Consider the following 26,389-nt stretch of genomic DNA (forward strand, 5'->3'; position numbering starts at 1 on the left):
AATGTCTCTGCTTTTCAATATGTTGTCTAGGTTGGTCATAACGTTCCTTCCAAGGAGTAAGTGCCTTTTAATTTCATGGCTGCAATCACCATCTGCAGTGATTTGGAGCCCAGAATAATAAAGTCAGCCACTGTTTCCATGGTTTCCCTATCTATTTGCCATGAAGTGATGGGACCAGATACCATGATCTTAGTTTTCTGAATGTTGAGCTTTAAGCCAACTTTTTCACTCTCCTTTTTCACTTTCATCAAGAGGCTCTTTAGTTCTTCTTCACTTTCTGCCATAAGGGTAGTGTCATCTGCATATCTGAGGTTATTGATATTTCTCCCAGCAATCTTGATTCCAGCTTGTGCTTCTTCAAGCCCAGCATTTCTCATGATGTACTCTGCATATAAGTTAAATAAGCAGGATGACAATATACAGCCTTGAAATACTCCTTTTCCTATTTGGAACCAGTCTGTTGTTCCATGTCCAGTTCTAAATGTTGCTTCCTGACCTGCATACAGGTCTCTCAAGAGGCAGGTCAGGTGGTCTGGTATGCCCATCTCTTTCAGAATTTTCCACAGTTTATTGTGATCCACACAGTCAAAGGCTTTGGTGTAGTCAATAAAGCAGAAATAGATGTTTTTCTGGAACTCTCTTGCTTTTTCAATGATCCAGTGGATGTTGGCAATTTGATCTCTGGTTCCTCTGCCTTTTCTAAAACCAGCTTGAACATCTGTAAGTTCATGGTTCACGTATTGCTGAAGCCTGGCTTGGAGAATTTTGAGGATTACTTTACTAACGTGTGAAATGAGTGCAATTGTGCGGTAGTTTGAGCATTCTCTGGCATTGCCTTTCTTTGGGACTGGAATGAAAACTGACCTTTTCCAGTCCTGTGGTCACTGCTGAGTTTTCCAAATATGCTGACGTATTTAGTGCAGCACTTTCACAGCATCATCTTTTAGGATTTGAAATAGCTGAACGGGAATTCCATGACTTCTACTAGCTTTGTTCATAGAAGCTTCCTAAGGCCCACTTGACTTCACATTCCAGGATGTCTGGCTCTAGGTGAGTGATCACAATACGTCAAAAGAAACCAGCAGTTGTGTCTTGCAACCAATAGAAAGTAACTGACCATTATATAGCTCCTTGTGTTAATGCATGCCACCCTCAAGGTGAAAATATATCATTAAAAAAGGGATACACAGACAGAAATAAGAGATAACATTTCCCGTGGCTGGTCAAGCCCCTTTCAGGAGGTGAGCAGTATCACTTACACCCTAAGTGACTTTTGCATCGTTTAACTACAGAGTTCTCCTAGGTCTCTAGTTGAAACATTTAACAATACACAGCTCTAGGAGCTCATCTTTAACAGTGCCTTAGCTGACTGCCTGAGAAGATTAACTCCTTTATCTGTACGTGAGGTTATTTAATATCCTCCTTATCAGAATCACACTGACCTATGCAATTATTGATGCTGAGATTTGATTCTTGCCTCCCATTAATTTACTTTCATGATGATAACAGAGTAATGAAATGTGTATCCATATAGAATAATCAAATAGAGAACCCAGAGCCTTTTCATATTCATGGTTTAAACAGAACAAGTAAGTGTATTCATTTACAAATCCTGCTCTAGGTTGCCACAAACACAGTGACTTAAAACAACACAAATTTATTATGTTACAGCACTAGTGGAATGAAGTCTAAAATGAGTCAGCAAGGCTGCATCCTTTCTGGAAGCTCCAGGGAGAATGTTTTCTGAATTTTTCCAGCATTCAGAGGCTGCCCACATTCCTTGGCTCATGGCCCGTTCTTAATGTGTCAGTCTGACCTCTGCTTTTATCACCACATCTATCTCTCTCTGATTCTGATCCTCCCACCTCCCCTGTGATTAGATCAGGCCACTGAAATAAGCCAGGATAATCTCCTCATCTGAAAGTCCTTAACATTATAATATCTGAAAAGTCACTTTAGTCAGAGAAGGTAATGTATTCACAGGGTCCTGGAATTAGATTCTGGACATCTCTGGAGGCTACTCTTCTGCCTACTATATATAGTAATCAGTGCCAAATCTAGTATTTCGTGTGTGTGCATGACAGCAAAAAAACCCACAAAAATCTATTGCCACTTCTCATCTCAACTGTAGATGGATCATTCAACACCTTAACTATCCAAGGTGCAGATAATAAAATAGTGTTTTATTATATAGAACAGTGGGAAGTACATCAACTTCCAAATCAGAAAGTCTTCTTTTAATATCCTGGATTTTCCACTCAACTGTAATCATAGACAAGTTATTTAACTTCCCTGATCTTTAGTTCTATAATCTGGAAGAGCAATAATGTTCATCTTGTAAATAGTTTTACCTTATCATTTATGAAGACTAAATAAATGAGTGTGTTTAAACTTCCTGACACTTTGAATGTGGCATGGTACTCGATAAATGTGTGTCTGCTTTTATTAAAACTATAATTATCATCAAGTCAGAAGCTCCAGTATCCCAACTTTTCCTCCTTGTCTTTATTTCCTCAAAGGGGGTCCCTTTTTTCTTAGTTCCAGAAATACTGTCAAGAATGCTAGCATGCTTTTCCCAAGTGAGAAATCTGTAACCTAACCACACTAGATGCTGGATAGCACACCGGGACTCCTGCTTCTCATCACAGCACAAAGGCTGTGGAGAGCTCACCCTCCAGCCAGGATTACCTGGCCACCACTTCCCTGCTTTACACAAGGCTTCCTGCTCCCCAATTGCTAAATGAGGATATGATTCCATTTTTAGCTCATAAAAATACTGAATTGTAATTGCATGTAGTAGTTTATCCCAGTTAATAATGGGATGTGTCATATGTATTTGTTAATGCATTTATTTCTATCAATTCTATAGATATAGACACACAGTGATGTGTTCGGGGCAGAGTCTATCTAAATTTCAAATGGGAATTATTCATTCCTCAATAATTAACCCATTGATTTATTAGGAAATCTGTTAAAAAAATCTATCCTAGTTTATTTCTTAGCAAATTGTAATCTAAACTATTAATTGCAAAGAGCAAATATTTAGGCAAAAATATTCTACAAATAGCTATGATAAAAAATGACTTTATAGTCAAGAACCAATTGATAAGCAAACCATACAAGTTTTAAAATGCCATCTTTTTTTAAACTTTTTATTTTATATCAGAATATAGCCAATTTGGGCTGCCCAAGTGGCACTAGTGGTAAAGAACCCACCTGTCAAAGGAGGAGACATAAGAGATGCAGGTTCAATCCCTGGGTTAGGAATGATGCCTTGGAGGAGAGCATGGCAATCCACTCCTGTATTCTTGCCTGGAGAACCCCATGGACCGGGGAGCTTGGCAGGCTACAGTCTATGGGGTGGCAGAGTCAGACATGACTGAAGCAACTTGGTAGGCATGTGCATAGCCATTAGCAATGTTGTGATAGTTTCAGGTGGGCGGTAAAGGGACTCAGCCATACACATACATGTACTCATTCTCCAAGTCCCCTCCCATCTACGCTGCCACCTAATACAACATTTAACAGTTCTCTGTTAAAACACCATCTTTTAGTTGATAGTCTCACCAAATCCGTATCAGAGTTTCACTGTAATGATGAAATCAAAAGAAAAGGTTCTTGTGGTGTATATATATATATATATAAAACATCATCACATTTGGTTAAAACAGATTTATTTCATCCACCCAGCTCCTTCCTTTCAACTTTTTTCTCACTTTTTAATGAGTTGGCTGTACTGCACATGTTAGTTGATGACTGTCAAGTCTGTATCCAGGCCAGAAAGCAGAACCACATTAGGGACTTTAATTCAGCAAACTAGTCACCGAGTTTTCAGAAAAACTGAAAACTTGGGAAGATGAGGTACCCAGAGTTATCTTGTCTGCAAGAAATGGCTGCACTCCCTAAAACTAGAGGTATGAAATAAAGAAGAGATGATGACGTTAGCGTCCAGGAGGCACGCTCAGTAGGGAGCTGAAACCCCAGTGAATGTACGTCCAGAGAGACCACCAGATGAGCCAGAGGGGCGACCAGCTGCAAGCTGGAACTCTCGAGGAGGGCCCACCAGCAGGAGCTAGACCCAGGATATGGGGCTGCAGGGGGACTGAGACCATAAATAAAGAACTGGTGGCAAACTAGGGCTGTCTATTATAGAAAGGACTTGAATCATGGATAAGAGCCACCGCTGAAGATTCATCCTGAAGCAGAGAGATGGAGAATCAGACTTACTGCCCTTCCCTCGCTTTGGAACAACAGAACTTAGATTGACTGAACATACCAAATATAAGATGGGCAATGGGACCCAAGAAGTATAGTTTTCAGATATCCCTCTCTGCTGTAGAGAGAAGAACACAGAAAGAAGAAAGGAGGTGTGGGGGTAGAAAGTACACCTGAAAAGAAATGTGTGTGTACTCAGTCATGTCCAACTCTTTGTGACTGCATGAACTGTAGCCCACCAAGCTCCTCCGTCCATGGCATCCCAGGCAAGGATACTGGAATGGATTGCTTGCTATTTCCTTCTCTGGAGGATCTTCCCAGCCCAAGGATCAAACCCGTGTCTCCTGCACTGGTGTGGATTCTTTACCACTAGCACCACTTGGGAAGTGCTGAAAGTAAATAGTCATGGGCAAAATAGTTAGAACTAGGATTCAGAGAAGATAAAAGTAGGTATTAACCTTTTGGGGGCTTCAACCCACTCCAGTATTCTTGTCTGGGAAATCCCAAGGACAGAGGAATCTGGTGGGCTACAGTCCATGCGATCACAAAGAGTTGAACACAACCGAGTGCACACATACCCGTTAACTTTTTTTTTAAGGAGTCATCTTAAATTGTTGTGATTTGGTCTATTGTTTATTATTTGCCACTGTCTTATGGAAGTGATCGCTAATGTGCTCTAACATGCATTGGCATCATGATTATTAAGTTATCTCAGTATTGGACATAAACCTTTAACCGTTCTGAGACGTATTCAGGTGCCAGCCACAAAAATTCACCGAGGCCACTTTCACGCACTGGGGCAGTGACCATTCAAGCCTAGACTATTGGTTAACTGCCCCATCTTGATATGCAGACCTTCACATTATCCATCCTCTTCTCAACTCTCAGAAAACATGCACGTGACCATCATCACCAAAATTAATAGCTACATTCACATATCCTGTAACAGACTCACAACAACTGTGAAGAATCAGGAACTGGATTTTGTGCCATTTTTCTAGGAAGGAAAAGCAAAAATCAGAGATTTTGACTAACTTTATTCAAGTCAAACAACTAAAAGCAAGTAGTAGATATAAAATTTGATACTATGGACTAAAATATTTTGTCCTCTTTGTCTGTGCCCCCATGTAAAAATATGTAATTAACTCCAGTTATAGTCTAGTAACCTCAAGATCCAGAAGTTGGTTACAAAGTTAATTAAATAAGTGACAGTGGTTGGGGAACTTCAGTGACATTATGAAGAGGCATCTACCATCATGAACAGTTTTGGCTTTTGAGAAAACACGGGGTGGTTTCTTTACAGACAAAAGATAGAACACCAACTTTAACAAACGTACTGATAATATACCGATTATATGAATTCAATCTGAGAAACAAATGATTGCTATAGAAAAAATAATAACCTTGTTAGAAGAAAATATTTGCCTTCTAGTTAAGCATGGTAAAATAACTGACGTAGCACTTATTAGCCTTTATTCATTCTTCCCTTCCTTAGATTACCACATCAATATCTTTAATTTTGTGAGTCACAGGATTTATTAAATGCCATTTGTGTTCTTTAGATATCTTTAGTATATTTTTCTTTACCATCTGAGCCACCAGGGAAGCAAAGTAAATTTTTCTCAATAACCGCAAAAGAGAGAAAAGTCATTATTTTTGCTTCTCCAAAGTTAATTTGATCTCCTCTTTTATCTTGCAGAAAAATGCATTCTTTTATCCATATGATAATTCTGTTTACCCTAGCATATGATGTCACAATTCAATCTGAAAAGACAGCATTGTATTTAAACATAACTATTATTTCTTCTGCATTTTCCTCTCCTTGGTATTAGAATAAAAGTGTCATTTGAACCATGCAGCCTCATTTTTGTAGTAATGAAATAAAACTCATATTTTAAGGCAAGACAAGAAAAATTTAAATATAAAATTTTTCTCTGCCCATGTGGGCCTCCTCCCTCCTCTCAAGTGTGCACTTTGCATCTGCATTATGTGTTAACCAAACCCTTCCAACAGCAGAGCACCAGTTCAGCCAACATCACCCACTTTTCTTCTTCTGGAGCCAGCTATGTAATCTCCTAAAAGATAAGTTTACCTACTTATGACTGTATTAATGTAACTATCAATACTACTTGTATTCTGCCTATTTTATAAGATTAAGTCTTACACTACCAAGTGTGTGACTCTGCCTCTGATAAAAATGATAACTAGGCAACTTGAAATGATTAATGAAATATGGTTCTGTAAGGTGAATGGCTATAATAGTGTAGCTCCAGATACTGGAAGAATCAGCAAGAGGAAACAAACCATTTCCTGGGCCATAACTGATTAGCAAGACAGGCATTCCAGAGGCTTTTGGCTACTGTTAACAGGGCTTAGTCCTGGGATGCTGTACCCCAGGGGATTTCCCTGACCCAGGGATCAAAACCCAGGTTTCTTACATTTCCTGCATTGGCAGGTGAGTTCTTTACTACTAGCGCCACCTGGGAAGTCCAACAGCAAATTAAAAGGACTACCAAAGAAATCCATGCTCAACCTGGTGATGAGCTTTCTTAGCACCATGGAACAAATCAGTCACAAAATGCCTCCAAAACCTCAACCAAAATTAAGACTGGAAGGAAAGGAATTGGAAAATAAAGAATACTGCCTACTGTCCAGTTCTAGAAGAATCAAGTCATTAACCTCTGCAGTCACTGACTTACATCTTGCACCAGCCTGAAAGGAATTTGGAGCAAAGATCAGGATGAGACACTGCATTCTGGGGAAAATGGCAGAATTGGCCTTTAGATAATTAGATATTTGTAGGAGAAAATCTTATGAACCCAATTTCTTACATCTTCTCATACTTAAAAAAGCACTATAACTCTGAACTAAGATACTTGCCCCTCCCAATGAGTAGTCACTCTCTACCAAGATATGACCTTTGACCTTGCTTGCATGTACCCCTTCAACAAAGTCACATAAATACTGACCTCACACTCATGTGGACTCAAAATTTTCCATTTCTTTCTTAGATTGACTATAGATTAATTTTTTGTCAATAGCACCTATCATAAAGCTAAAATAATTATATGGATATAGTGAACACACAAACTGATGTACATGTATTTGTGTGTGTATATACATATATGTATATTTAGTCAGTAAATCATGTCTGACTCTTTTGCGACCCCATGGACTGTAGCGTGTCAGGCTCCTTTATCCATGGGATTTCCCAGGCAAGAGTACTGGACTGGGTTGCCATTTCCTTCTCCAGGGTGGTCTTCCCGACCCAGGGATTCAACCTGCATCTCCTACATCACAGGCATATTCTTTACTGCTGAGCCACTAGGAAAGTCTGTATATACACATATACACATGTATAATTGTGTGCATGTGTATCTTTCAGCTGGATATACATACTTATGTTTATCATTGCCTATAAATAAGTACAAATAGCAGAGAACAGACATGCTGGAAAGTAGCTATGTCATAGATGTATAAACAGAAATGTGAAGACAAAAGGATATTCATTAATACTTGTGTATCCCTGTGTGTATATAAACAAACCATAGGGTCTATATTCTGATATATGATTTCTCATATTAGATTCACCTTTCATTGGCTCTGAGACTGCAGAACAGTGTGTGTGTGAGGGAGACAGAGAAATAGAGAAACACCTTAGCACTGTTATCACAGCAGATCGAAATTGGGAATTTATTATAGAAAATGGGAAGTTTTTACCTGAGACATTTTGACTCAGAATACCAAGGAAAAAAAATGCATGAAAAATTCAAAGACAACCACACTGAGGACCAAATTATCAAACTTTGGGGCCAAAGTCCAGAGGCTCGGCTCACCTGAGGTCTGTAATTGCTCACTCAAACAGAAACCACCATGTATTGGCCCAGAAGAAGAGTGACTACATCTTTCCTCTCTTAACCTTTTGGCCCCAATTTCATTCTTCTTCCCTTTGGATCTCCTTTTGAAGTGTGAAGAGTGCTCATTTATTTGTTGTCAGTGTGGTCTCACAAGAAATAGTGGATGCAGAGAAGTAGCCAGACAGCAAAACATGAAGTACTGTTGATGAAAACATGGAGTCCGCCTCTCAAGGTGGTGGCGGAGGCAGGCAGCGGGAGGATGAGAAGTTGAAAACTAGCATTAAAATAGTGCATAGCACAGAGAACTCGGCTCCGTGCTATGTGGCAGCCAGACAGGAGGGAAGTTGAGGGGACAGTGGATGTGTATGTGCATGGCTGAGGCCCTTTATTGTTCATCGGCAACTATCACAACATGGTTAATTGGTTATGCCCCAATAAAAAATTAAAAGGTTCTTAAAAAATAAAATGATGCATAGCTACCAGGTTCCAAATATAATATGGAAATGCAGGTCTTCATGATAAATTCAAGGACCAATAAAAATAACTATATTCTATATTCTTGGGCCTTTCCTCTCTTGTTTCATGGTTTAATTTTTTTCTTACCTTCTTACATTTTTAAATTATAGTAGTGTTTTAATGTAAACCAGGGTAATTCATTTTCAAAGGGCAATGGTTACAAAGATACTAATACAATTTAATACTCCCCACAATCCCTACCGTATTTATTTTTGAACCAAAGATCCCCCCAGAAAAAAATTTTCTTCCATTGGTCTCTTATGGGTTTTTCCCTTCTCTAGCTTCACTAATAACTGCAATTAGAAGAATAAAAGCAAACAGTTATTTCTTATTCACCAAATAAGGGTCATAAATGGGCATTCATCCAAAGTTTGGGGCAAAAGTCCAGAGACTTGGTTCACCAGAGACCTGTAATTGCTCAAACAGAAACCACCATGTACTGGCCCAGAAATAGAGTGGGCCAATTATGGTAGCTCACTTGGTAAAGAATTTGCCTGTAATGCAGGAGACCTGGGTTCAATCCCTAGGTCAGGAAGATCCCCTGGAGAAGAGAATGGCAACCCAGTCCAGTATTCTTGCTTGGAGAATCCCATGGACAGAGGAGCCTGGTGGGCTACAGTCCCTGAGGTTGCGAAGAATCAGACACGACTGAGTAACTAACATACACATACACACACACACACAGGCAATCACATATTTCTCTAAACCTCACACAACTCTGTAAGAGGAAATTACTGCCTATTCTCAGCTTTATAACAAAACACTGGTAAAGGAATGGTAGGTGTTGGAATCTGTAAACAGTACAGGCAACGAAGTTAAGGCTATACCAAAGTCTGTGAAGGACATGTTCATCCAGATTTCCTAAGGGAAAAAAATATAATACAAATCTTACAACTCAATTCAGTGAAGAATCACTACTCAGAGACCTTCTGACCCCAGAATTCCCCTGCTGCTTTATATGTGTGAAATTTTAAGAAATGGGGAACCTTGCTTGTAGCATCCTTACTTGTGTATGTGTTGAAAAAAAAAGTGAGGAATTAAACTAAAATATCCACCAAACAACAAATGATCAAATAAATTATGATTGATCTATACCTGGAAAACTCTGAAGCTTAAAATTAAATAGGTACATTATTGTGGGAAGGATATCAAGATGGCAGAGTAGGACACTCAGCTCACCTCCCCCCATGAACACATCAAAAATACATCTATGTATGGAGCAACTCTCATTGAAAACAAACTGGCAGACGGACTCATACAACCAAGGTGGTAAAGAAAGATCCAAATGGAGTTAGGTAGGAAGACAAGAGCATCAGTCATGGAGATCTGCACCCCGAGGAGAAGGACACAGACAAAGAAGGGGATTATAGCAGCCTGGAGATCCTCCCTAGAGAGTGAGCTGTCCAAACCACACAGTAGACACCCCAGCCCTGGAGTCCAACACTGAGAAGACAAGTCCCCTTGGCTAGCTTGAAAACCAGTACGACCAACAGAAATCTAGACTTTTGCTCATGAAGAAGACACACGTGCTTGCTTTCTCCTGGGAACAAGGCAGAGGAAGCAGAATTAAACTGCCTGGGACGCTGGCTGGTTTCCATGACTACCCTGGGCACCCTGGACCACACTGAGTGCCCACTCTGGTCCCTGTGGCTCTGCTGCTGCTCCACACTAGGGCAAAGGCTGCCAGGGCCAAGGAGGGAGCACGGATGGGTGGGAAGAGCCAGCCTGGACCCTGCACAGCTTCCGAACAGAGTGAGAGTGGTCATTACTGGCATTCATGGAGGTATTACATCAGAAACAGTCTGGATCTCAAACTGATGTGCCAACACTGTCTCGCCATGAACACCAGACCTCACTGGATGCCTATCCGGGCCCCGCTCATTCCAGTGCTGCTCCTCTTTGGGTTGAAAGTGCTATTGCTCAGAGGAGGAAGAGTGCATACTTAGAGGGAATGGAACCCATTTGGATCCAACCATCAGGTTTCTGCTCCAGAACACGAAGACATGAACCCACCTCAGCAGGGCAGTGTTAGCCAGTGAGCGTAGGAGAAGCCTTAGCTCATGCCTGGTTCCAGCTCTAGCCCCTCCATCTCCATTCCCACCTCCCACCAATGTGAGAGCTGCCAACTCACCCTCATGGGAGACGTGAGTCCTGATCATGTCAGATACAGATCTTCCACCAAAGCCACTGGGCACACGCAGACTACCTAGGAATGCTCCCACAAAAGGACACTCCTTCAAGACCAGGGTAGGTAACTATTTCACCTAATTGCACAGCGACAAAGAAAGTCAAGCAAATGATAAGACAGAGGAATCTGTTCCAAACAAAAGAACAAGAAAAAAATCCTGAAAAAAAAAAACTAATGAAAAAGAGAGAAATACTTTATCAGATAAAGAGTTAAAAGCATTAGTAATAATAACACTAACTGAAATTGGGAAAAGAACAAATGAACACAGAATTTTAACAAGGAACTAAAAAATATTTTTTAAGAAATAGAATTGAAGAGTACAATAACAACAACAAAAAACGCTAGAAGGAATTAATACCAGACTAGGTGACACAAAAGAACTCATAAGTAATCTTAAACATAGAATAATAGAAATCATTTTGGACAGCAAAAATGAAAACAAAAAATGAGAACAGTTTAGGAGACAACAGTAACAGTACTAACATTTATATTATAGGGGTCCCAAAAGGAGAAGGAGCTTCCCTGATAGCTGAGTTGATAAAGAATCTGCCTGCAATGCAGGAGACCCTGGTTTGATTCCTGGGTCCGGAAGATCCACTGGAGAAGGGATAGGCTACCCACCCCAGTATTCTCAGGCTTCCCTTGGGGCTTAGCTGGTAAAGAATCCACCTGCAACGTGGGAGACCTGGGTTCAATCCCTGGGTTTGGAAGATCCCCTGGAGAAGGGAAAGGCTATCTACTCCAGTATTCTGGCCTGGAGAATTCCATGGAATCTCATCAGGAAGCTTTCATGAGCTTTACAGACTGAAAACCACCATCACGGAAAATTAACCAATCTAATCACATGGACCACAGCCTTGTCTAACTTGATGAAACTATGAGCCATGCCATGTAGGGCCATCCAAGACAGACTGGTCATTGTGGAGAGTTCTGACAAAATGTGGTCCACTGTAACAGGGAATGGCAACCACTTCAGTATTCCTGCCTTGAGAACCCCATGAACAGTATGATGAACTCCCCAAGTCTGTAGGTGCCCAGTATGCTACTGGAAATCAGTGGAGAAATAACTCCAGAAAGACTGAAGAGATGGAGTTGTTCTCTCTCTTCTCAAAGCAAAAATAACACCCAGTTCTGGATGTGACTGATGATATAAGCAAGGTCCAATGCTGTAAAGAGCTGAAGAAGTTGAAGTTGAATGGTTCTATGAAGACCTACAAGAGCTTTTAGAACTAACACCCAAAAAAGATGCCATTTTCATTATAGGTGACTGGAATGCAAAAGTAGGAAGTCAAGAAACACCTGGAGTAACAGGCAAATTTGGCCTTGGAGTACGGAATGAAGCAGGGCAAAGGCTAATAGAGTTTTGCCAAGAGAATGCACTGGTCATAGCAAACACCCTCTTCCAACAACACAAGAGAAGACTCTACACGTGGACATTACCAGATGGTTGACACAGAAATCAGATTGATTATATTCTTTGCAGCCAAAGATGGAGAAGCTCTATAAAATAAGCAAAAACAAAGGCAGGAGCTGACTGTGTCTCAGATCATGAACTCCTTATTGCCAAATTCAGACTTAAATTGAAGAAAGTAGGGGAAACCACTAGACCATTCAGGTATGACCTAAATCATATCCCTAACAATTATACAGTGAAAGTGAGGAATAGATTTAAGGGACTAGATCTGATAGACAGAGTGCCTGATGAACTATGGACAGAGGTTCATGACATTGTACAGGAGACAGAGAGCAAGACTATCCCCAAGAAAAAGAAATGCAAAAAAGCAAAATGACTGTCTGAGGAGGCCTTATAAATAGCTATGAAATGAATAGAAGCCAAAAGCAAAGGAGAAAAGGAAAGTTATACCCACTTGAATGCAGAGTTTCAAAGAACAGCAGAGAGCAGCGTTGGTGGTATAGTGGTGAGCATAGCTGCCTTCCAGAGAACAGCAGAGAGAGATAAGAAAGCCTTCCTTAGTGATCAGTGCAAAAGAATAGAGGAAAACAACAGAATGGGAAAGACTACAGATCTCTTTTAGAAAATGAGAGATACCAAGGGAACATTTCATGCAAAGATGGGCTCAATAAAGGACAGATACGGTATGGAGCTAACAGAAGCAGAAGATATAAAGAAGAGGTGGCAGGAATACACAGAACTATACAAAAAGATCTTCATGACCCAGATAATCACAACAGTGTGGTCACTCACCTAGAGCCAGATATCCAGGAATTTGAAGTCAAGTGGGTCTTAGAAAGCATCACTACAAACAAAGCTAGTGGAGGTGATGGAATTCCAGTTGAACTATCTCAAATCCTAAAAGATGATGCTGTTAAAGTGCTGCACTCAATATGCCAGCAAATTTGGAAAACTCAGCAGTGGCCACAAGACTGGAAAAGGTCAGTTTTCATTCCAATCCCAAAGAAAGGAAATGCCAAAGAATTCTCAAACTACTGCACAATTATACTCATTGCACACACTAGCAAAGTAACGCTCAAAATTCTCCAAGCCAGGCTTCAACAATACATGAACTGTGAACTAACAGATGTTCAAGCTGGTTTTAGAAAAGGCAGAGGAACCAGAGATCAAATGGCCAACATCCGCTGGATCATCGAAAAAGTAAGTGAGTTCCAGAAAAACATCTATGTCTGCTTTATTGACTATGTCAAAGCCTTTGACTCTGTGGATCACAATAAACTGTGGAAAATTCTGAAAGAGATGGGAATACCAGACCACCTGCCTGCCTCTTGAGAAACCTGTATGCAGGTCAGGTTAGAACTGGACATGGAACAACAGACTGGTTCCAAATAGGAAAAGGAGTACATCAAGACTGTATATTGTCACCCTGCTTATTTAACGTATAGGCAGAGTAAATCATAAGAAATGTTGGGCTGGAAGAAACACAAGCTGGAATCAAGATTGCCGGGAGAAACAGCAATAATCTCAGATATGCAGAGGACACCACCCTTATGGAAGAAAGTGAAGAGGAACTAAAGAGCTTCTTGATGAAAGTGAAACAGAAGAGTGAAAAAGTTGGCTTAAAGTTCAACATTCAGAAAACTGAGATCATGGCATCTGGTCCCATCACTTCATGGCAAATAGATGGGGAAACAGTGGAAATAGTGTCAGACTTTATTTTTGGGGGGCTCCAAAATCACTGGAGGTGGTGATTGCAGCCATGACATTAAGACACTTACTCCTTGGAAGGAGAGTTATGACCAATCTAGACAGCATATTAAAAAGCAGAGACATTACTTTGCCAACAAAGGTCCGTCTAGTCAAAACCATGGTTTCTCCAATAGTCATGTATGAATGTGAGAGTTGGATTATAAAAAAAGCTGAGTGTCAAAGAATTGATGCTTTTGAACTCAGTGTTGGAAAAGACTCTTGAGAGTCCCTTAGACTGCAAGGCGATCCAACCAGTCCATCCTAAAGGAAATCAGTCCTGAATATACATTGGAAGGACTGATGCTGAAGCTGAAACTCCAATACTTTGGCCACCTGATGGGAAGAATTAACTCACTGGGAAAGACCCTGATGCTGGGAAAGATTGGGGGCAGGAGGAGAAGGGGCTGACAGAGGATGAGATGGTTGGATGGTATCACCGATTCAATGGAGATGAGTTTGAGTAAACCCCGGGAGTTGGTGATGGACAGGAAGGCCTGGCGTGCTGCAGTACATGGTGTCACAAAGAGTCAGACATGACTGAGCCACTAAATTGAACTGAAAAGGAGAAGAAAAAGGAGCATAAAATGTATTTCATGAAATTATGAAGGAAAATGTCTCAAACCTGAAAAATGTAACAGATATCCAGGTACAGGAAGCATAAAGAGTCAATCAACAGACGAATAGATAGAGAAGTGGTATATGAATGCAATGGAATGTTACTCTGCTACAAAAAGGAAAAACTTTTGCTACTTGCAAGAACATGGATGGTCCTAGAGTGAATTATATTCAGTGAAATAATGCAGACAGAGAAAGCCAAATATTATATGGTATCACCTAAATGTGAAATCTATAAAATATACTAATGAATGTAACAAAATGGTAAAAGATTTATAGATAGAGAGAATAACTAGTAGTTACCAGTGGGCAGAGGAATGGAGGGGAGAAAATACAGGGTTAATGTATTAAAAGGTATGAAGTATTAAACACAAAATAAAGAAAGTAATGAGGATATACTGTACAGTGCATGGCATTTAGCTAATATTTGTAATAACTTTACATGGAGCATAATCTATAAAAAATATTGTATTACTATGCTGTACACATGAAATATAGTAAGTCAACTTATACTTGAATAAAAATAAAGTTAAATAGGACATTGTTATAAGTTAATGTGGAAAATCTCTAAGGTACATTAACCCAAAAAAAGTAAAGAACAGAAGAGTGTACAAAATGTGATCTCTTTGATATGATAATCATACTTTTTATAATACAGATAATATTTAATGTAATATTAGAGGTCATTTTGGCATCTTTTCATAATATCTACTATTATACATACCTTATTTTATACACATGCACATACTTTGAATGGAAAGAAGGTTGTAATATATGGAAGTGTATTTTATAACTTTCAGAGTAATTTGAATTTTTTATACTCATATAGTATTTTTATGTTAGTCACTCATTCCTCACTTTATGACCCCATGAACTGTAATCTACCAGTCTCTCTGTCCATGGGATTTCCCAGGCAAGGATACTGGAGTGGGTTGTCATTCCCTTACTCCAGGGGATTTTCCCAGCCCAGGAATCGAACTTTAGCGTCTGAGCCACCAAGGAAATCCATGAATGGGAAATTGTGAATTATTACTCAATCTGTCATACTTTTCTGTATTAAAGGTTCATAAAATAAATATTCTATTCTGAAATGTCCTTTCTCTACTAAACACTTAAATACTCCTTAAATTAGATCTCACATACTTGGGAGAGCATTACAAAGTTTACAAAAGTATAAGTGATGTCTTCCATGAGCCATAACACCAAAACCAAAAACCCTCACAAAACACAAAGCAGTACAAAAAACATTGAGCTAAATATGGTGTTGAAAATCCACACAGAAACCAGGGCTTCCGTGGAGGTGTTGTTTAATCCAGAAACCTTGAACTTTGCTGGTTTTCAGTACCACAGTGGGACGAGTTGGTCTGACAAGTCTAGGAGCAAAACCTGAGATGTTACACATTAAGACAGGTACCCAAAATACCTATGTTGATGGAAAGGGGCACATAGAAAAATTTGCACTGTGGCCAAATGAAGCAAAAAAGAAAGACAAGCTGTGTCTGTTAGACTTGGGTTGGCTTAATAATTCTATACCTAGCACTTCTCTCATAGAGTTCTGGGATTTGACTTATACAACTCTCATGAAGTGAAATCTACATTCAAGAGACAAAATTTTATAAAATTTTGTTTCCAGATTAGTAGAGCTCCCTAGTACTGGCAGAAACAAAGGTTAATCATCTCAGTGCAGGTTCTGAAGATGAAAGTTCCAACAAACAGCTTGTAGTTACATCTAAAAATGTGAGGAAACACAATAAGCTAATCAAGAATACAGACTGCAGAATAAGATACATGCAGAGTATAGATACTGAAAATATAAGAAACAATGTATAAAACAAGCAGAGTTACAATGTTTAAAGAAATAATAGGAGATACAGAAAATATTATAAAGAAATGAAACAGCTGAAAGTGATCAGGACTATATTTAAAGGGATACAAAATATAATCACTGAAATTTAAACTTCATTTGATGTGTTTAAATGATAAAGCAGAGCTGTTGAGAACATCAACAAACTGGAAGGGAAATATGAGGAGATTATTCAAAATTCAACTCAGAGTTGAAATCATGACATGAAACTATGAAAGAGAGATTAGGTGAAATCAATGACCAACAAGAAGTCCTAGCAGCCTTTAACTGGAAATCCACACAGCATAAAAAGAAGGGGGCAAAACCAACATTCTGATGCTGCAAATTTTTCAGAATTGGTTTAAAAAACAATTTTTAGATATAAGAATCACTATGAGTTAAAAAAAAGAAAAACCTTCTTTTAGTCACAGCACAATAAACTGCAGATTATGAAAGCAAATGAGAATATATAAAGCACCTGAGACTTTTCACTGTCAGTCATGGAAGCCGGTCCCACTGGATGACCTCTTTACTCTATGGTATATCTACAAGGAAGATGAACCACTCTCATCTAGATCTCATCATCTAGTCTATTGGATCCCTCCAACATCCTTTCTCCTGCCTCTAAGTCTCTCCAACCTTCCCTGTGCTTTCCTATTTCCAACTCCATCCTTTTTATCATACCACAGTGTTAGCTGCTCAGTCATGTCCATCTCTCTGTGACCCCATGGACTGTAGCCTGCCAGGCTCCTTTGTCCATCAGATTCTCCAGGCAAGAATATTGGAGAGGGTGACCATTCTCTCCTCCAAGGGATCTCCCTCGCCCAGGGCCCAAAGTCTCCTGCCCTTTCAGGCAGATTCTTTACCAGCTGAGCCACCAGGGAAGTCCCCCATGGTATGGTCAGTCATACCATAGATATGACGTAAAGTCATTTTCTGCTTATTTCACAGCTTATGCAGATTGTCTCTGGTTGCTCCTCTATTCCTTGGATCTTTGCCTTGAATCCAGTAATTTCCACAGCCTTTGAACAGCTAACTTTCTTTAAAGAGTTTTTGCTAATCCCTCAGTATTTACCTTCAGAGGTCTTATCTTTTGCTTCCTGTGTATGAGTGTATGCCCTTTATCAACTTATAGACTGCCTGTCCCCATTCAATTTCCCCCCCAAATTACCACTTTTTTAAAAAGTAATTAATAGGAATTAGTTTTGATATGACAATATTTTATAGAGTAGATAATATTGAAGAACTTTTGATTAGTAACTGGTCAGAAGTCATATTCCAGCAAAAGAAGCCAGGTGGCCTGAATTATCACTGATTGGTTCTGGGCAAGCCTCTGTAGGAAAGTCTGAAATGAAAGCAGGGGCCATGAATGTTGTCATCTAATAAAAGCAGTATAGTAGCGTCAGACCTGGAAATGCTGCCCCCTGGTGTGTATGCCACGGCCCCTCTCCTGAAAGCATAAAGAATGAAACACAGAGGAATGATACAGACATAAACCAGAAAAAAAGCATTACTGAAGTTCTAGTGACTATATCTTTGGTCAAAGTATAAAATTTTGTAGAGCAGAACACATCTGATTCCATATTACATCTGTTTCTTTTGCTTTTATCTTGGCAGTCTATTGTTCTTGCTACAAGTCAATCATTAAAGGGATGTTGCCTATACCTTTGGAGAAGGAAATGGCAACCCCCTCCAGTCTTCTTATCTGGAAAATCAAATGGACAGAGGAACCTGGTGGGCTATAGTCCATACGGTCACAAAGAGTCGAACACGACTGAAGCAACTTAGCACGGCACAGCTTAAAGTATACATAGTGACCCATCTCTGGAATTCCTGCCTCCCCATGTCTTAGTATTAAGCAGAAATACCTTTGTTTAAGCTCAGCAAACATTCAGATCAAGCCCACCTATGAATGGATGCAGGAAGGAAGAAATTGGAACCAGGAAATATTTGCAACAACTTAGCCTTTTAAACTTTACCTCCTTACCCCCTTCCCCTTTTGCTCTATAAAAGAAACTAGCATCCAAACCCCAGCAAGATGGTCCTTTGGGACACTAGTCCACCATCTGCTTAGAAAACTGGCTTTAAAAAAAAAAAAAAAAACTTTTATTTCTTGCCCCAGCAATTTGTCTCTCCATATATTGGCCTGTCATTTGGCAAGCAGTATGAGCTTGGATCAGTAACAAAATCTTCTGCTTCCCAGAAAGCAGGGTGGTGTAGGAATAATGACAAATTTAACTTATAAACCATGTGCTGTGCTAAGTCACTTCAGTCATGTCCAACTCTTTGCAACCCTGTGGACTATAGCCCTCCAGACTCCTCTGTATGGGATTCTCCAGGCAAGAATACTGGAGCGGGTTGCCATGCCCTCCTCCAGGGGATCTTCCCAACCCAGGGATGGAACCTGCATCTCTCATGTCTCCTGCACTGGCAGGCGGCTTCTCTACCACTAGTGCCATGTGGGAAGCCCTTACTTGCTATCTGAGATCCTCATTCTATTCTTCAACTTCTCTGAACTCAATTCTCTCATCTGTAAAATTGTGTATGAGGAGATTTTATGAAGAGAAGTGATATAAGACATAAAAAATATCTGACATACTCTCTCCTCGGCAAACTGATTATCAACTCTTGTTCATCCTCCAATGTTTCTCTGCCAGTTTGTAAGTTTGATACCCCAATCTACTACCTTATCAGTTACTTATATTCAGCTTTATTTCCTGGACCTTGATATTCTTTAGAGATTCATTCAAGAGTTTTCTTACCTGAGTATTTTAAATGCAAGTAATTAATCCTTGAAGTGACAGAGTCCCTTGCATGACACCAGAGAGTAGATTTTGAAAAGATGTTGTAAATTGGATATTGCATTAAATAGGCTAAAAATTTTGTTGAAATCAGTAAAAGATGGAATCTCTATTTTATGGAACACAATAGGATGAAAGAAAATAAATATCAAAGGTATCTAGAACCCAAAAAAGTAAAGAGATGGAGGAGAGGAATACCCATTACATCTCTCTATTCAAACTATGACTTCTTGTGTTTCACCAAGATGAAGGCAATTAGGAATATTATTTAGCTCCCTACAGAAAAGACAATGGATCTGAAGAACTAATCTCAGAGACCTGAGCTATGACTAGGTATTATCAGAGGAGAAGACTAACTAGCACAAGATTGATAATCCTGTATATAGTCAAGGATATTTCCTCTTGACTAAATAGGAGAAAATATCCAAAATAGATAGGACTCACTGGGGCTATATCTACAATAACAAAGAGGTATGATCATAAAGACATAGGTCAAATAGACCAATTATGCTAAAGTAGCAATTCTCAATTTGAGATAGAAAGAATGAAATTCTTTCTCACAGGACAAGGACCGTGAAAACTGGGTGAGTGGAGGACTCTGCTTCTTGCTCGGGGACTCTGGCTAGTGAAGTTTCCATCCACCATCTGGTGATTTGCACACACCTTTGCAGCTCGTGAACACGGAAAGCTGTTCCATGTATTCATCTTCACATATTATTCACCTGGATATTTGTTAACTTGATGACTTAAAACTGAAGTGTTACTGCTATCTTTTTTTTAATGCCCTAAGAAATATTTTATTTTATTTTTTTAATTAATTTATTTATTTATTTTACTTTACAACATTGTATTGGTTTTGCCATACATTGACTTGACTCCGCCATGGGTGTACATGTGTTAAAGTCACATACCACATGTCACTTCTACTTTTTCTTAACCAAAGCAAATTATCTGAGCATATTTAAATTACAAAGGGGCAGAAAATAAGCTGAAGCTCCAATACTTTGGAGTATTTATTGGAGCTCTATTATTTGCCTTAAAAAAGTCATAAAGCAGGGTATTTATGAGAGCCCTCATAACTAACTTGCAATCTCATAAAACAATAAATGTAATATAAGTAAATGCATAAGCTATTAAGGACAAAATCATTCTACTTGGAAATAAAATGAGTTACATGAAAAATTCTGGGAGAAAAAGGCATATTTCAGGAACTGCCTGTGCAACCATATTGATCTTCATATATGGAAGGAAAAGAATTATTCACTATATCTTTGGATAGTTAGGAAATATTCCCTTTCAAAAAAATGTTTCTTAAGGAAATACCTCCAGATACTGAAGGCTGAATTTCAGAAACAGTTTTTGAGCAGGGATGTTGTTGATGAAAATGGGTGCTGACAGATCCATTAACTGAAGAGGTCAGTAAACAAAAACCCTGATAGCAATGCCTGCAGCACCTTAGAATTATCTAAGTGTTAAAACAAACATACTACATGAAATACGCAATATAAAAATCCATAGCAATGTTTTCATGGGTCTATTTAGATTAATAGGATACTGAGGACTGAAAAGATAAAATCATAAAATACAGTACTTCTCTTTCCCATAGTCCATAGTCATCATGGGCTATTTGAAGCATACAAAAGATTAATAACAGCCTGAAAAGTTTTAAGATAAGCAATACTACACACACACACACACACACACACACACACACACATGCTACAAATTCACTTAATTTTTTAATTTAAAACAATCATGATTAATTCAATGAAAGATAAAAAGCTGAATAAAATCAGGTACCAGTACATTTTATACAGATAAAAGGAGAGATGCAGTCTACCATATTCTTCTCCTTCTCTGTATATTCATTCTATTAATTTTTGAGTTTGACATTGAAACTCCAACTAAAAATCTTAATTTATCTACTTAAAAAATAATTGTAATATATAGTGGAACTATATGTAATCTTGTTCTGTATTTTCCAAGTCTCCTGCAAATACATTATCATACTTTAATAATTAAAATTTTTTCTTTTTAAAAAGAGAGATATAAAAGCTGAAAGGTAGGATGTAGAATCAAGAGTATGATTCCAAAATTAAAGTAAAATATCTAAGTTTTTCCATATGCAAAAGACATGTTTAAAGTAAAATTCAAAGGCTAAAATTTAAAAAGTGGACAAAACTATCTGCTTGATATAAGTATTGCCACCATTCTTTTCCTCCTGTTTTGTAAGTAGGTAAAATTTATAGTAAATATTTTAAGGTGAAATAAGAAAGAAGACTTAAATAATGATGAAAGGCACAGACATACTGAATCTATATATATCTCTCTATATATAGATAAATCCAACAAACAGCAAGGCATTCCAATATATAAAGAGAAAATTCTGTTACTACTACTAGGAATAATGAAAAAACACAACGGTAGTGACATTTTAATCACTGACATTTTAATTCACTGTTATTATTATGTGGCAGTTAAATAAGAATGGAGATACAGAACCTCTGTAGCTCAAACAGTAAACAATCTGTCTGCAACACAAGAAACCCACGTTCGATCCCTGCGTTGGGAAGATCCTCTGGAGAAGGGAATGTCAACCCACTCCAATATTCTTGCCTGGAGAATCCCATGGGCAGAGGAGCCTGGCGGACTACGGTCCATGGGATCTCAAACAGTCGGACACAACCAAGCAAGTAACACTACTGCGACTACTAGAGATATGGGAAATAAGCAATATATAACTTATGAGATTTGGTTCCTTTTATATGTTTTTTCTACTTTTATTATTTTTCTTTGCATCAGTTAATAAGCTTAAGTTAGCTAAGAGTTTTGAGCCATAGCAGAGCTTTTGCAGGCATAATGACTTACAATTTAGCTAATAATAGTACCAGCACCCTTTTCGTGCATGGCAGAAATCTCTGAAGCCACAGTCTTAAAAATTATCTCATAATTCAAAATGTATGTAATTTCAACATTGTTTAATCAACATTCTACTCTTTTCCCTGTCCACATATTAACCAACTGTCTTTTTTCTTTATTCTGATTTTTTTTTCTTTTACAATTTGTTTACTACATCATTTGGTTATAATCTTGGACTGAACTGATTCCTTAGAAAATAGTTTCTAAAAGCATGGAGAAATAGCATCCTATCCTTCAAGAAGATAATCCAAGTTCATCTTCAGGAAAACTAGACAGCCAAAAGCATTAATGGACTTGATGTCCTGCTGTCTTAAACAGAATTGTTGTTTTGTGATGAAAAAGTCAAATATACTGCATTTAGTCTCAGTAAATTTGCTCTAGTCTAAATACGTTAGATTCAAACTTCTCATGTGTGGAAAAAGGCAATTAATGTACTGTAAATGAATGAATATAAACTAAGTTGTTGGAATTCATAATGAAGGATGAAATTAAGGACTTAATTCTGCCTCTTAGCAGTGAAATGAATATTAGTCAGTTGGATTATTTTTCAGTTGAAGTTTTACAAAACTGCAAACTAGGAGAAACTAAACCAAATTATAAATCATGTGAAAAATATAAATGCAAATTTTGTTTGAGAAAGTAAACTAATATTTGATTGACTGGAACATGAGCATGGAAGATTGTGATTTTTAATTCCTTAAGTGTCATAAGTTGAATGGCAATACATGTTTTTATTTCAGTGAAATATCAACCCTACCTTAGCAGTTATAAAACCTAATCCCTCATTTTTCACATACACACAGTCGCCTGGAGAAGTACCTCCTTCAAGGCCATACTACCAGCACAGAGACTGGGACCTGGGCATCAGTCCTTTTCTTTTCAGATATCTAAAGATCACTGTCATCTCTTATATCTGACTTGTCAGACATATTTGGGGCTAGTAAATTTTAAAAAGACCTTTGGAAATATCAGAACAGTATTTTATCAGAAACATGCAATGGGGACTATTCATGAAGAAATGCAGAAAGGGTGTTAGTTTTGGAATTTCCAAAGATGGAAAAAAGAATAGGAAAGGAAGAATACAAGTTTGACCTGGAGAAGTAGCTCAGCATGCTCAGTCACTCGTGTTTGAGTCTTTGCAACCCCATGGACTGGAGCCCACTAGGCTCCTCCGCCCCTGGGATTTTCCAGGGAAGAATACTGGAGTGGGTTGTCATTTCCTCCTCCAGGGGATCTTTCCCACCCAGGTATTAAGGGCCAGACTGGGAGTGCTCCTATGAGGACCTAAGGAGGAAAAACCATGTAACATCTGGATCAGTACATGACAGGTCTCAGAGTCAGGAATTAATGAAGGAAAAGGCAGACAGTATCTTCTATTTGATGGTGCAGGCAGGAAATGAGGCAGAAAGGGGTGCTGCCAAACTGCTAAGTTAGGGTTGCACAAAAGTGCTCTGCAGAGGAAGGAAGTGGCAGGTGTTCTTTGATGGATGTGGTGAGGCTGCTAGCTAGATGGCCACGTCCTAGAAAGGTAGCACAAGAGCCGGTAAGGAGTTAGAAGTGACATGACGGTGTGATGGTATTTTCATGCAAGGAGGAATAAATAACATCAACTTGGGCTTCTCTGGTGAATCAGATGGTAAAGAATCCACCTGCAATGGGTTTGATCCCTAGGTCGGGAAGATCCCCTGGAAAAGGGAATGGCAACCCATTCCAATATTCTTGCCTGAAGAATGCCATGGGCGGGGAGCCATGGGTGTTACAGTCCCTGGGGTCACAAAGACTTAACACCTAGTCCTTAACACTTAACACTTTCAGGATTATTTTAGGATTAGGATCATTGAAATGAATAACAATACTGCCTTCAGTGTTGGGAGTTTTCTGTCTTCTTACGTGAATTTGAGACAAGGCCTGAAGAAGTGAGTCTGATACTGTGGATTCATGGTAAGGCACTCAAAGACACAGATCAGATCCCCCCACCCCCACCACACGCCCTGTGATTTCATTGCTCTGAAGGGTGGGGGAAGTGGTGGAGGAGGGGCAGGATTCCTATTGGCTGACCAAGCCACTTTAAGGAGTATCAGTCACTTAAGTCCGCAGGAAAGTCCCTGGCTTTTCCATCTTTTATTTTAGGCACAGACTGAGTTCATGTTGGGTCTCAATTAAGTGTCAGGAAAAGAGATTCATATGAGAAGGATTCACACAGACAAACATACAAATAACTCACAAAAGAGGCCACATAGAGATTCAGACGCCCAAAGAGTAAACATCCTGAGACATAGACAGACAGGCAAAGAGATGTACACTCACAGACGTAAACACACAGATATGCTTCACATATAGACACGGGGACATAGAAGAGATAGAGATAAGCAGAGATGAGAGACAACAAGAAACAGGGAGACTTGGAGACACACAGAGACATGAAAACTTACATGACAAGACAGAAATATGCACGGAGAGACAGGGATGCAGGCAATTCACGCATAGAGGCACACACGGAAAGATACAACAGGAAGAGATACAGACAGAGAGAATCACATCAAGACCCATAATGCACATGCCAGGACTTCAGTCACACCTGCCTTCTCAGAATTGCCAGGGCTGAAGTCAGAAATAGGTGGTTTTAAAGGCCTGCAAAGAAATTTCTCTGGAAATCTTTTGTATTAAATCTCCATCACTCCCAAAGTAATGTGTCTATCAGCTGTTTCTTTCAATCTAAAAAGGCCCTACCAGTATGCTAAAAATTTGTTACGGTTTTTTGACAATTTAGTTTGTCACTTCTGCCCCATTTTAGGATTTCTTTTTCTAACAAACTGATTTGTAACTTAATTATTTTTCACTTAGGCTTTTTTATTCTCATTTATTTTACCTTTGTAATATTTTAGGTTCTCAGGTTTTACCTTCACCTACTTTTATGATTTTTGTTTCCATTCTTTTAAAGTGTTGTAGCATTACATTTACCTCAATTCATAGGCTAGCTCTTTTTATTCTCAGCTGTGAATTATTAAATTAAGTGGAACAATTTTGATGGCAAGCACTAGAAAGTCATGTCAAACTGTCTTAAACAGTAAAAACACTTATAGACTCTCATACCTGGAAATCCATAGGTCAGGCAGGTTTTAAGACCTACTTAATTCAATGGCTCTGTCTCCATTCCCCTGTGATTCCTGGAGAGGCACGAAGGAGTGAGAATATTTCTGTGGTCCTCTTCAGGCTGGTAATCAGATGGCTACAGCATCCCTTGCATTTCTGCCAATAGCCAGCAAGAGACAGCACTTAAGGTTTCCTTTTAAGTAGAAGGGAAAATTTCCCAGAATCCCCTTTTTCAAAATTTCCCTACATTTCATTGGCCCAGACCTAGTTGTGTGCTCTTTCCTGAGCCTATCTCTGCGACCAAGTAATACTTACTCTGTCTATTACAGGTGTAGTGGCTTCAACCAATCACTGGTGGGCAAATGGGATTTTAACTGACTTAGACTAATTATAGCTCACACCTAATTATAGCACCTTCAAAACAAGGGTGCTACAATTCAGAAGAGAGAGAGACACCAGCAGGAAAAACTAAGGTGTCAGCAGGAAAAGGCGAAAGGTTCCCAGCCAGCTGCTGGGTGAGCAATCAATCATATCCATTATCATCATCATGCATACTAAGTCACTTCAGTTGTCCCTGACTCTTTGTGACCCTATGGCAGGCGGGTTCTTTACCACTACCGTCACCTGGAAAGTCCCATTATTATCATCATAGTCACCTTTATTTTTCCACAGATCTTAACACAAATAAAATTCCCAGGTGCTTCACATTTATTCTGCTTTCCAAAAAAAAAAAAAAAAAAAGTGATAGTTCTGACCACCCTCTGATTTTTAATGTTGTTTTTTTTTTTTCAACTAGGAAATTGAGAAATCTGGTAAATTCTTGCCTCCTCCATGAAATCTGCCCTGACTTTTAACTCCCAGGCAGCATTAAGGATACTCTTTCACGATACCTCATTTATCTTTTTGTCAGAGTGTCCACTCATTTATATTATGTTTATAGAGTGTGCTAGGCTGGGACTGCATGGGGGAGGGACAAGACATTCATCATGGAAGGCCCCATTAGGGTCCTAGAATATATTAAGTACACAATGAACATTTACTGAGTTAATTTAAATAGCAGACAATTAGACTGTTTTTCGAGCATATTCACTGACATAAAAAATATTGTAAAGGATGACTTCAGCTCATGATGATTTTGAGGAAAACTCATTACTTTAAGATACTTGGGGAGACTGTCGA

At 38.9% G+C, this 26,389-nt stretch overlaps 1 long non-coding RNA gene across 2 annotated transcripts in view; it reads right to left on the reverse strand.

Annotated features, from left to right (window-relative positions):
* LOC139039436 (uncharacterized) overlaps window positions 1-25,365 on the reverse strand; it is a 561,922-nt gene extending 536,557 nt beyond the window's left edge. For both annotated transcript variants that reach the window (XR_011492700.1, XR_011492699.1), the window contains exon 1: window positions 25,211-25,365. This is a non-coding gene — a long non-coding RNA (uncharacterized lncRNA). The remainder of the gene's footprint in view (window positions 1-25,210) is intronic.
* Window positions 25,366-26,389: the final 1,024 nt, after the last annotated feature.

This window comes from Odocoileus virginianus, chromosome 18, assembly GCF_023699985.2.
Source record: "Odocoileus virginianus isolate 20LAN1187 ecotype Illinois chromosome 18, Ovbor_1.2, whole genome shotgun sequence".
NCBI lineage: Eukaryota > Metazoa > Chordata > Mammalia > Artiodactyla > Cervidae > Odocoileus > Odocoileus virginianus.